This window comes from Ursus maritimus, unplaced genomic scaffold, assembly GCF_017311325.1.
Source record: "Ursus maritimus isolate PB19 unplaced genomic scaffold, ASM1731132v1 scaffold_1, whole genome shotgun sequence".
NCBI lineage: Eukaryota > Metazoa > Chordata > Mammalia > Carnivora > Ursidae > Ursus > Ursus maritimus.
Genome location: NW_024423343.1, coordinates 42,220,940 through 42,233,023, shown reverse-complemented (window position 1 = coordinate 42,233,023; position 12,084 = coordinate 42,220,940). Strand labels below are relative to the sequence as shown.

At 44.2% G+C, this 12,084-nt stretch overlaps 1 protein-coding gene across 3 annotated transcripts in view; it reads left to right on the top strand.

Annotated features, from left to right (window-relative positions):
- The first annotated feature begins 9,133 nt into the window (after positions 1 to 9,133).
- The window catches only part of MYO1B (myosin IB), a 175,766-nt gene continuing 172,815 nt past the window's right edge, over positions 9,134 to 12,084 (top strand). For 2 of the 3 annotated variants that reach the window (XM_040642635.1, XM_040642630.1), the window contains exon 1: positions 9,136 to 9,191. The gene's annotated coding sequence lies outside the window, so the exon portion shown is untranslated. Of the gene's footprint in view, positions 9,192 to 12,084 lie in introns of all 3 variants that reach the window. The other variant, XM_040642629.1, reaches the window with a different exon arrangement.

The following is a 12,084-nucleotide window of genomic DNA, read 5'->3' as shown; positions in this document are numbered from 1 at the left end:
CTGGGTAAATGTGTTTAGACTAACGCATGGGTAGGTCTGTCAGTGTTGAAAAAGAAGCACAAAATTCCCAGACACAAGGTGTAATCATAATTTTGATGTAGTAAAACAATAAACGTGAAAAGAACAAATTCAGAAAACACCACCACCACCACCAATAAACCACCATAGCAACATCTCCGATCAGCAGTTTTCCAGAGTGGAGTGCCGCTAGGCATGACCTTATCCCGTGCCCCTTTCGGGTCTTTACACATGCAGCACGCCTTATAAAACTAACAGCCGTCAAAACCCCATGTCAAGGGTAGTTTGGGGTGCCTCTGAGGGGTACACTAGGGAAACAGAAGAAACATCCTGTTGCTTGCATGCTCCTAAGCATGGAGAGGAGGATTTGCTGGCCTTGCCTCACTAAGGTTTGAGTTTCCAGCAAAATGGTATGTGGTCTTCATGAGTGATTTTCTTTCTCATTCCCATCTGAGTGGGCACATCCTGGCTGCTTGGCACCACTGCCTTGGACTCCAGTGATGTGGTTTTGTTCACCACTGTGGTCAGTCATCTTGAACCTCATCTGATAGTAACACATCTTTGCTTATGAATCTGGGAAATATTCGCTATAGAACAGTGGCTGGTAACCTTTGGTGAAGTCAAAAGCCTTTTGGGAGAATCTGGGGACTGATAGAATCCTCCCCCCAGAGAAATATATACATGCACCACAACTGTAAGCAAGCATGTGCACACATATGCTCACACACACACACACTCGCTCACACACACACACACACACACACAACTTTGACATAAACCCAGTAGGATTTTGATCCCGCATTAACACTCTCTCATTCCCCCACCCTGCCACACAGTCCTTGGTCACATATTACTCTTCTATCCATAATCAGGATGCCATGGGTATGGCCTATGCATGTAGCTACAGTTTTAGAAATAATTTATTTTCTTCCTATTCACCTATTTTTAAAAAATACAAAAATCTATTAGACACTATTTGGAGAGAGTCTTCCTTATTTTGGATTTATCCTGAGGCAGATAGTTCCACATCTTACTTATGTTAAAAGATTTCTCTACAGTGATATTAAATGTTTCTGCACATGAAACAGTAATTTCTTCCTGCTGTTTTGAGATATCTGTCTTTCTTATTGGCACCACATGAGATATAGTTCTATAATTGGGGCAGAGATTTATGGAGTGTTATTGTTGAATGGATGTTTATGTTGCTTTCCTGTGGTGAAAGACCCATAACACAAGACTTCCGTTTTAGGATTGATCTGGGGCCTAGTGTAACATGTAGGCTGTAATAAGTCACAGCAGATGCTGCCTATTCTGTCCCTGCTATCCCATGTGGGTTCCAGGGTGGATAATTTTGCTCATTCTTTTGGCCTTTGGTATGGCTTGTCAGGGACTGGACTCATGTTCATAATTCTGAGAAGTGCTCAGCTGTGAAATAAGTACTGAAAAGATGAAATGCAATTGATCCTGAGCCATTGTGATCTTTCAGTCCCATGTAAGCAAGAAATAAGTATTTAAAGTGGCCCAATAAATCTTTTTGAGTTTAAACGTTCATAGATTAAAAATATTTATGATTTGACTTGGGCAGGAAGGCTGGGGAAAACATATGCATTGGTTCTGCAGTAGAGATAGAAAGCAGTGGGGAACATTTGTGATAAGCTGAATGAGGTCAGCCTAGGGTATCTGTTTCTACAGAAATAAGAATCCTTTAGCATCAAAGTATGAAAATGTATACCAGAAGCATAGGAGATGTCAGTTCCAAGATGGATTAAAAATGAAAAATGGCTTTTAAAAATATTTATACCTATTTGTTGTATTTAAGCGTATTAGAAGAGGATACTACACTAAATTTTGTGAGGTTTGCTATGAGAGGAAAGAGGTAATTTTTCAAGTTGAGCAATAAGAGTTATGCAGGACCCATGAAAGAAGGTACTGGAAAAAAATTGGATTCATTCATGCAACAAGAATTTATTGAGTACCTACTATGTTCCAGGAACTATGTTGAACGTGGGAATAAGGAAATAATAAGATGTGATTCTGTCCTTAAGATTGTCTCAGGATAGTGAAAGAGACCGATAAGCAGATGCTGAGGCCTAGAGGTGTCTAGGGGCAGTATCAGGGATCTCATTGCCTGTAGGACTTGGAGGGCATTACAAAGGAAAGGGGAGTTATATCCACGTGATGAAGGTGCCAAAGACCTGAAGCTAGACCATACATTCCTGGAAGGTTCCAGATCTTGACCATCATGTTCACCATGGCATCCTAGTGATGGAGCCAACATGGGACTGAGTAGGCACTCAAGTACTTCTTAATGTAGGTCAAGTGTCATCTACTTCACTCTTTGGCCTTGGTATATGATGCCTGACCACAGGCAAGAATGAGAGTCCCCAAGGTAGAACGTCTCCTATGGCTGATAATCTGGAGTATTTACACACGAATCAAAATCACTCAGTGGGACTAAACCATTTAGGCATGGAAGAGGCCATGTGCCAAGAAATAAAGAGATTCTCTTTCCCATGCCCAAGCTTAATTGGGGTGGTGATAACTGCTTTAGGTTGATAAAGATTCACAAAGAAAATTGAAAAGTTTTTAACATGCTTTTCCATTTAATGGAACTGTGGACTTGTAGAAGCATGCTAGATCCTGCAGGACCCCTCCCCGAGGAGATGCTAGTTTTCATACAAGTTTTAAGAAGACTTCAGGAGAGTAGGAACTTTTGAAGCAATTTATAGACCCAGGGCCCCAGAGGAAGGTATTTGAGGAAGGCATTTAACCCTGAGCTCTGTCAGGGTCATCTAAGATTTGGGCAGAACTTGCCAAGCACCCACTTGTTGAGATGAGGGTTGGGGCAGGTGAGGGCAGGCTTGGCAAGAGGGCCCCAGGGGGTCAAAGACATAAACGTCTGCTCCCTTCTTTTAGTCATATTGACATGTGTGGATTTGAGGAGAAACGCCCACATTTTGGTGTGTCTGATGGGAAAAGAGGTTATTCATCTCTTCAGTAGAAGTTCTGCTTGCTTTGGAAGCTGGTTACTTTTTAATGCCCTGGCTCATGGGGTCCACTTCTTCCTCTGTATAAGGTGGACTCTGCCTTGATGCTACTCTCTTTAAAGTTTTTCCAGCTTTATTCGGAATTGAAGTAGATCACCACTGTGAAGCCATCATAGGACCTGTTTTGTTCTACCTTGCTGAGAAAGTCTTTAAAATTGCTCTAAGATCCATCTGGAACTAACTGAGATGACAGGCTGGTTGAATTTACTTAAAGTAATAATATATGAAATTCGTTCACCAGTTCAACAATGTTTATTGAATATCTTGAATGTTCCTAGGCTCTGGGGACACAACAGTGAACCAAAGAGATAAAAATTCTGCCCTCATGGAGCTTCTCATCTTGTACAGAAGATGTTAAGATTGAGAACACTGCTGAAGCAACTCTCAAACCTGCTACCAAGCCTAGGCTCATACTTCCAAGTTAAATTTTGATTTATTTAGTCAGTAGTACCTCAACCTGGATTATATGTCATCTTGGTTGTTAAGAAACAAGCCTTTTTTTTGTTAAGCAATTATCTTTCTCTACCAGCATTTTCCTATGCTGACACTTGTGATGAATGTATATACTAGACTCAAATAAATGGACATTTAGTTTTAGGGACTGCAGCAGAACCCAAGTCTTATTTTGCATGTTTGCTAAATGGCTCTTCATTTGGGATAGACAGCCAGTATTTTTTGCCTTTGCCATAATATTTGCTTTTCCTTGCAGTCCTCCTCGAGTCTCCTCAGCAACGAGATGACAAGCTCCCCAGTTATCATTAGAAAAATGAAAATGCTTTTAAAAAAAGATTGGAAAAAAGTCTAGCTATTCTTCAGGTTGATTTATTGTTTTACAGCAAGGTTTTGCCATAATGGTACTAACATGCTACAGCTTGAGAGAAAATAAAAAAGACAATTATTTTACTAGTTCAAATGACAGAATGCAAAGGGGAAAAATGCAGGCAATTTAAATTTCCTGGCAATGGGTCTATAATTTATTTGAGGGATCAGAGTATTCTGAGCTATGGACAAATGAATTTTGTGGAGGAGAAAAATTACACTTGGAGTTTCCCTGCCTGATTTTAGTGCTCAATTACATTGTTATGTTTTTATGAAGAATAGTTGTTTTTGATCTTCCCATAGGCCAGTACCTATAAGGAACCGATCTGTGGCTTTAATTCTTCCTTTTTTTAATCTTCAAAAAGCTTTAGTGAATTTTCCTGCCCGGGAGAAATTCTATCAGCCATTTTATCCTCTAAGATTCTTGTTGGCATTTATCTACTGTTTTAATTTTTTAAATTAATTTTATTTTTTTATTGAAGTATAATTGACATAGCATTATGTTAGTTTGAGGTGTGTAGTGTAAAAGTTCAAAATCTGTATAAATTGCAAAGTGATCACCAGTTGATAGTTCAGTGAACATCTATCATCATCGTAGTTACAAATCATCTTATTTTTTTCTTTTGATGAGAGTTTCAAGATCCACTCTCCTAGATACTTTCTTTTTTTTTTTTTAAGATTTTATTTATTTATTTATTTGACAGAGAGAGCACAAATAAGCAGATCAGCAGGCAGAGGGAAAGGAAGAAACAGGCTCCCCGCTGAGCAGAGAGCCCAACACAGGGCTCAATCCCAGGACCCTGGGATCATGACCTGAGCCAAAGGCGGACATGTAACCGACTGAGCCACCCATGCGCCCCTCTCCTAGCCACTTTCTATCTCCAGCTTCTTAAATACTTAGAGTAAGAGTAGTGTTTATTCTCCTGGAGGCTGAAAATGCCATAGAAATATTTTTTATACTACCTAATGTGAATTTCAAATAATACTTTATTAAGCATTTTTCTTTCTTTTTTTTTTTAAGATTTTATTTATTTGACAGAGAGAGAGAGCACAAGAAGGCTGAGTGGCAGAGGGAGAGGGAGAAGCAGACTCCCCGCTGAGCAGAGAGCCCCACAGAGGGCTTGATCCCAAGATACTGGGATCATGACCTGAGCCGAAGGCAGATGATGAAGCATTTATTTTCAAACCACTCTTTAAATACATAAAAAAGGTTTCTTTTGCATGAAACTATGTAAGATATACTATATAAGTGTTTACGGAATTTAAAGATTTTATTTATGTATTTATTTTAGAGAGAGAGACTGAGAGAGTGAAAGCAGAGGGAGGGGAAGGGGGAGAGGGAGAGAGAGAATTTCCAGCAGACTCCCAGCTGAGGGAGGAGCCTGATGCGGGGCTTGATCCCATGACCCTGAGATCATTACCCTAAAATCATGACCTGAGCAGAAACCAAGAGTCGGACTCCCAACCAGCTGAGCCAACCAGGCACCCAAGAACACTTTTGAAAACAGGTAAGCTCTCTAAGATTGTTCTTATTGTCATGGGCCTGGAGCTTTCTAAATGAATTACTTCTTTAATATAGATATCTATCATGTAGTTGAAGAAGCCCAACATTTATAAGAGAACAACTAGAAAGATTTTATAACCTGGAACAAATTAATAGGTACTGAGAGGATGTGGCATCAAGACGTTACCATGGAAGAGAAGGCAGGATCCAATTCAAGAAAAGGATCAGGAATAGGTGAGAATTGGGTTTGGTCTAAAGGATAAGGAAAGTGGGTGACAACTAAGTGTTTGGGTAGGTAGATGAAGAGAGAAAAGATGGCCAGAGCGCTCTTAGATTTTTTTAGAACTGGAGGCCCTTAACACATTAAAGATGATGTAAAATAACTCAGGACAGGCAGCGTGAGCCTTCTGGGTAAAATTCTGAGCTAGCTGCAGATAGGGCCAGTGAGAACATGTAAAATTATGACTTCCGGCTCATTAGTTCTTTTGCTGCACCAAAATGAGGTAGAAGCAGGTAGTGTGGTCCTTTTGTTGTTTATTTCCCCCAAAGTTGAATTTAGAAAAAATTATTTTTAAAAGGACTCAAGTTAAAAACACCTACGATAAAAGAAAAACAACAAACCCTACACGCTCAGTGGGAATTCTTTTCCTGGGACACACACAAATGTGCTTTTATATCTACATTTTCCCACAAGGATGGCAGGATTTCTTTTGTTTTAATTTAAATCATTACATGTTTTCATTGTGGTAAAGTACACTTCTTATATTCTTTTTATTCCTATAATTTGATAATTTATGTTTTTCACCCTAAAATCATAATAACAGTCTTTCTGCTTCTTCATATATTCTACTTCCTTTAAATAGGCTGATGGGAAAGTAAAAAATGCTTTTGTAGTTGGTGGATTTATTATCCATTCTTGACAGTTACTAGAACTGTAATCTGCTTCTCTTAAATTCAAAAGTTGTTGATTGATTGACTTTTGAAAAGAATGGCCAAGAAGGTAAAAGTATTTCAAAACCTCATGGTATGTCTTCAGGAGTTTGGATTTTGAGATTTATGAAAACTAGGTTAATGGTGTTTTTGAAAGAGAAGCAGCACATTGCTCTAGAAGCACTTTTGGCTTCTAATAGCTTCTTGGTTCATTTTCTCAGTGATTATTAGGACATGATCATCAGTTCCTAATATTTTCTTTTCTGAATTTGCTGAAAAACAGGGAGAGAGCCATAAGTGTCCCCACTATGCTAGATCCTTCTAGAGGAAGAATTGTTTCCATATAACTAGGTCCCCTATCTTTTCCTTGGGGCAGGAGCTCCAAAATCTTCCTAAGAGTAGCTTTCTCAGGAGTTCTATCAGCACATACTTGTCCCAAACCCACTTTTTAAGAACACTTGGTCCTATTCAAAGATGAAAAGCTGATAGTTTCCCCACTCTTTCAAACCATTTGTTTACATTTGGTATTTGTGAACCTGCCATTTGAACTTGTTATTTTTTGGAAAGCTGGACTAGATACAGAAGTCAGAGGCTTCCTTATTGCCAAGCTGCTATAGGTCATCTGTTTGGAACTTGAAATCAGATGGGCAAAGTGGAAAAGTGAGCCTAAATGTGTCCTCGTGTAGCAGGTCCATACACTGTTGTGAAGGCTGGTGTTCATCAGGCGAGGTCAGCAAGGTCTGAGGCAATGTGATTGCGGTGGAGACTGTGGAGTCAGACTGCCTGGGTTCAAATCCCATCTCTCCCACTGTGCCCAGTGTCAACTGCTATGTAATGACCCCTCCAAAGACAATCTCTCAATATTGTTATGTCTCCTGATTCAGGGCACCGACTAGGTTCAGTTGGGTTTTCTCGCCAGGTCTCTTATGCACTGTAGTCAGTCAGTGACTAGGGCTGGAGTCACCTCAAAGGCTCACTGACTCACGTATCTGGCTGTAGCCTGGGTTCTCAGCTGGCACCATCAGCTGGAATATCTATGCCTGACCTTCCATGTAGACTGAGCTTCCTCATAGCATGGCAGCCATGTTCCAAGGGTGAGTGTTCCAAGAGAGGGCCAGGTGAAAGTTCTACCTCCTTTCATGACCTAGAATCAGAAGTCATACAGCATCACTTCTGCTGCGTTCTATTCATTAGAATTAAGCCACTAAGTTCAGCCACATTCAAGAGGAAGGCAATTAGACTCCACTCTTTAATGGGAGGAGTGTCAATGAATTTGTGGACATGTCTTCAGACCACCACTGCCGCTTATTAGCTGGAAGACCTCTCTGGTTTCGGCTTTCCTTGTCTTTAAAATAAGAAAAAGAAAGAACCCTACCTCAGGTTTCTGTGAAGATTAAACAAGAATGGAACAGTACCTGATATTCAATATACCTTAGCTTACCCCATTATCATGTCTTCTGCAGATCTGAATTTGATGCACATAGTGTCATCAATGGTGATACAGTTCCAAGCAGATAGTCTGGGCAATTGTCACCTTTCCAAACTCTACTAGTGACATTTGACAAATCCCAGTGCCTGTGGTTCTTATGCCTCTGGGAACAGAGTTACTATATATGGTATGAATTCTTTGGTTCACCTCATTTTAGTGACAGTTTCCAGATATAGGTCAGTCCATTTAAACCTGGCCCCATTTATGGCAATTTATTTCATTACAGGATAAAGGAGTTAGAATCATGAGTAATAATTACTGTGCCGACATTCCTTTGAACACCTTAGCCAAGTAATCCTCACCTCACCCAGTGAGTAAGGTTGGAAGAGCACCCTTCCCTCCTCCAGGATGAGGAAACCGGGACCTGGGTCAAGTGGCATGTTCTAAATTCCACAAAGAGGCAAGAGGCAGGCTGGAGTGAGAAGCTGGAGGTCCTGACTCCCTGGCCCCTCCAACATGCCTAAATAATAGGCAGACTAATACCCCATCATTGGTCATTACCCAGTGGCCACTGATAACGCTATTTTCAGACACATATGGGTATTTGAAATTTAAACTACCTTTCATTTTTTGTAGCAGAGAATTGGCCAGTGTCTACTTAGCATAATGTGAGTTATTAAAAACCTTGTAAGTAAAAGCATACTTTGCTACTCAATACACTTCCATTCTCTTTCGGTCAAATTAATCCTTGCTGATATTCTCTGGTAGCCAAACTTTTTTATCTAGGGCAGAAGGAACAATTGAGAACACTGCCAGTCTTTGCTGGTATTTGCCCCCAGGCTGGCTCCTAGTTGTTTCCCCCGCCCCAGTTATTACATTTCTTGCTTGACGTCAGTAAATTCAGGAGTAAAAAAGGTATAAGGCCGTGCTCTCCGTGGGTGCTGGGCGAGGACACCTCCCCTTTCTTTCCTCTCTTCCGTTCCTGGCCCCATCTAGGCTTGCCCTCGGGTGCGCAGGCTGCCGCTCGCGCTCACCGGGGGGCGCTGTGCAGCCGGCACCGGGCGCCCGGAGGTGAGTCGGCTCGGAGGCGGTGGCTCCGGGTCCTGCCCGCGCGCGGAGGGGCGAATCCCAGGCGGCGAGGTCGCCGCCCCCGCCCCTCGGCCAGCCCCTCCGTTTGCCGGGGAGAGGGGAGTGGCCGCACGCCTCCCGCCGCAGCCGAGCTCTCCGCAGCAGCCCAGCACTCTGCAGTCGGGCGCGCACGGGAGCCCAGCGTGGCGCGTGGAGGCGGTGCGGGAGCGCGGGGCGCGCGAAGGGCCGGCAGCCGCGGGACAGCGTCCGCCCAGCAGCCTCCGTCGAGCAGCCGCCGCGGGAGCCCCGCAGCTTCGCGGTGGGCCCGCGTCCCGGAACGCGAGGACGACCAGGAGGCGGAGCGGGGCCCCGCGAGGTAGCGCGAGCGCTTTCCCCCTCTCCCCTGCCCGCTTGCACCGGCCGCGGCCCGCTAGGGGCGGCGGAGTGGGCGCCTCGCGCCTTTGTGCCCGACGTCCCCGTGGCCCCGCCGCAGGCCGTGGGGCACGGGTCAGCGGGGGTTGCGGCGCTCTCCTCCGGGCGCTGCGGCGCGGCGGCGAGAACCCGCGCACGCTGGAGGTCGCGCGGGGTGGTCGTGACTCCGCAGTTGCTTCGGGGGCGGGTGGGAGAGAAGGCTTGTAAACTAAGTTGCTCTTACTTTGCCCCATCCTCCTTGTACCTGTGGACAGAGTGGAATCCAGATCTTCCTCGTTCTCACCCACAACCCCTCCTTTTCTCTGGCCCACAGCTGTTTCCTGGCCCCCTGGTTCTAGGGAAGGGCACGGAGTGGCCTCAGGGAAGGAAAGCGTTGGGAGAACAATGGGGCGTCCTGGGGAGTGGGGTTCAGGTGCGGCGTGCCCCGGCGGCGGCGGCGGCAGGGGAGAAGGGGGTCCAGGACCCGATGGGGCGTCCCGCGCGTGCAGCTGCGCTCTGCTCCTTTGTTCCGCCGCGGCGGAGGGGGCTGCCCTGGGTCTCGTTTCCTGCCCGGGATGGGATTGATTCACGGTCGTTGAGAAGGAAGGGGAGGGAGCGGGGCCGGAATGAAAACCAGATTAGGAACTGGAGTCCTGGAGGGTGCTTGCTGGGGCTGGGAAGAGGATTGGGAAAGGGTTGATGAGCGTGCATTGGAGAATTGATTGCCGGCACACAACATTTTGTCCACGGGCCCTGTGGGTTTCTGGAGCTTCTTTGTAATGCTTTGTTCAGACCGTGGCCCAGCGTTTATTGCCGCAACAAGTTGTGCACTTCCTTGAGTTCTAGGCGCTCCCAGTGTTGGTTTGCTGAAATCAAATCTTAGTTACAGTGGAAGAAAACCTTTTTTTGTTTGTTTTGTTTTGTTTGGGATCAGGGTATTTGTGTGTGTGTGCCCGTGGACCAGTGTGTGTAGCTAGTGGCTATTAGCTTGAATGGGTAGGAGGCAAATTTTATAGAATTGATTTTGACATAAAATAATTTTCTCCATTGTAATATAACAATTTTCCAGGAATATTTGAGGGGAAACCACTATAAAATTAGACATTGCTAAATAAATGAATCAGATTATGTAACACTTGAGTTGAAAAACCCTTTTGCAGGCTTTCCCAGAAAACACACCCCACACCCCAGTGTTCGGATTTTGAGTTGAGGATCCACTTGCTGCGTCTGTGCTTTCTCTCCCCCAGAGTGGGCCACCTGGAATAAGAAAGAGAACTCACACCATTATGATGAAGAGGATTTTTTTTTTTAGGGGGAGGGAGAATTAAATGTAATATGGTGGATATTTGTTGAGTGACCCTTTCCTAGATTGGAATCAAGAAACCCAGGAGGAAGAAGGGTTGACCTAGGGAGGGAGCCAGGGGGATTAAATGAGTGTTTTTGAATGGGGTATTCCAAGCGAAGAGACTGTTTTGGGAGGAGGCTGACATTTCCAGGCATTCATGAGTTGTGCCTATGGGACACTGGTGGAAGGATCCCAAAGTCAGACTGAAGGTTAGAATTACTGTGGTGATAAATGAGGAGACATCCAGTTGTAGTAGTCTGGCTGCCGGCAGAGTGGCAAAGGACCCAGAGCTGCCTCTTTGACAACTCTGAGGACCTCCGGGTAAACCACCCCACTGGGCATTGATTTTAAGACAACCAAGTCTGAAAGCCTCTTAACCTTAGAAGGGGAATTAGGAGCTTACTCCAGGGGAAAAAATGTTTCCTGCCCACGAAGTGGTAATGGAAAAGAGCTGTATAAGCTGCTGCTGAGGGTTTGTCTTTTTCGTGGGGAATGCGGTCACATTTTCAGGCCAGGCTGAGAAGCAGTGTGACTTGTCCTCAGGAGCCATTATGATGTGAAGTTGAAGTGGGATGTTGTCCAACCATCAAGCTTTTTGTTGTTATAACTAACACACTGTCTGGCAAAACATGGTGCCACAGTCAGCAAACAGGGAACAGAGGGAGACTTCTTCGTTGTTGTTGTGTTGCCATTTTGGACTTTCCATTTATGTTGGGAATTGTTTCGTGAAATATAGGACGGTTGGATCCCTCCCAAGTACTATTCGGAATATACATTAACAACAAGGAAGCCTGAGACTGTGTTAACTGCTGCTGGAGACACAGGGGTGGGGTGGGGGGTTCTCTTACATAGCTTGTCTCTGGCCAAAGGCTCTCCACATGGATCTCCCATTGTGTGCTGAGGCTGATTACTGGCTGCACCCCCTTCATGGGTTGGGATGAATCATCACTTTGTCAAGCCTGGTGTTGAAGACTCATTCCTGGGTTGCTGCACAGTTATGCAAAGCAAGGAGGAGCTTCTGACCTCAGGGGGGAAGGAGTGGGGGTAGGAGTGGTTTGGCGAAGAAGGGATCCTCAGAGTGTGAGATCCATGTTTTTAGCATCTGTCCCCCCTTTGGGTGAGATTCTCCCCTCTTCCCCCTCCCTTCTACTAGTTTGAACAGCTGGGTATTTGGATTTTCATTAAATAGCCTAACAATAATTTTAACTATCATTTAGTAAGTGTTTACTATGTATAATGGGTTTTGCATACATTACTCTATGAATCCTCGCAACTTGCTAAGGTGGGTATTATATCCATTTTACAGTTGAAACAAGGCCTAGGGAGTTTACTAGCTTGCCTCTTACATCCCACTTGCGTGTAGGTAACTAGTAAGTGGTGGAGGTGAAATTTGAACTCCCATCTCTGTTTCCAAAGTCCGTATTCTATTTTTAAGTAAACACTGTAAGGTATGATATCTTTTTAAAAATTGGAATAACAACAGTTTGATTATCTATTTGATTAGCCTTTTGCA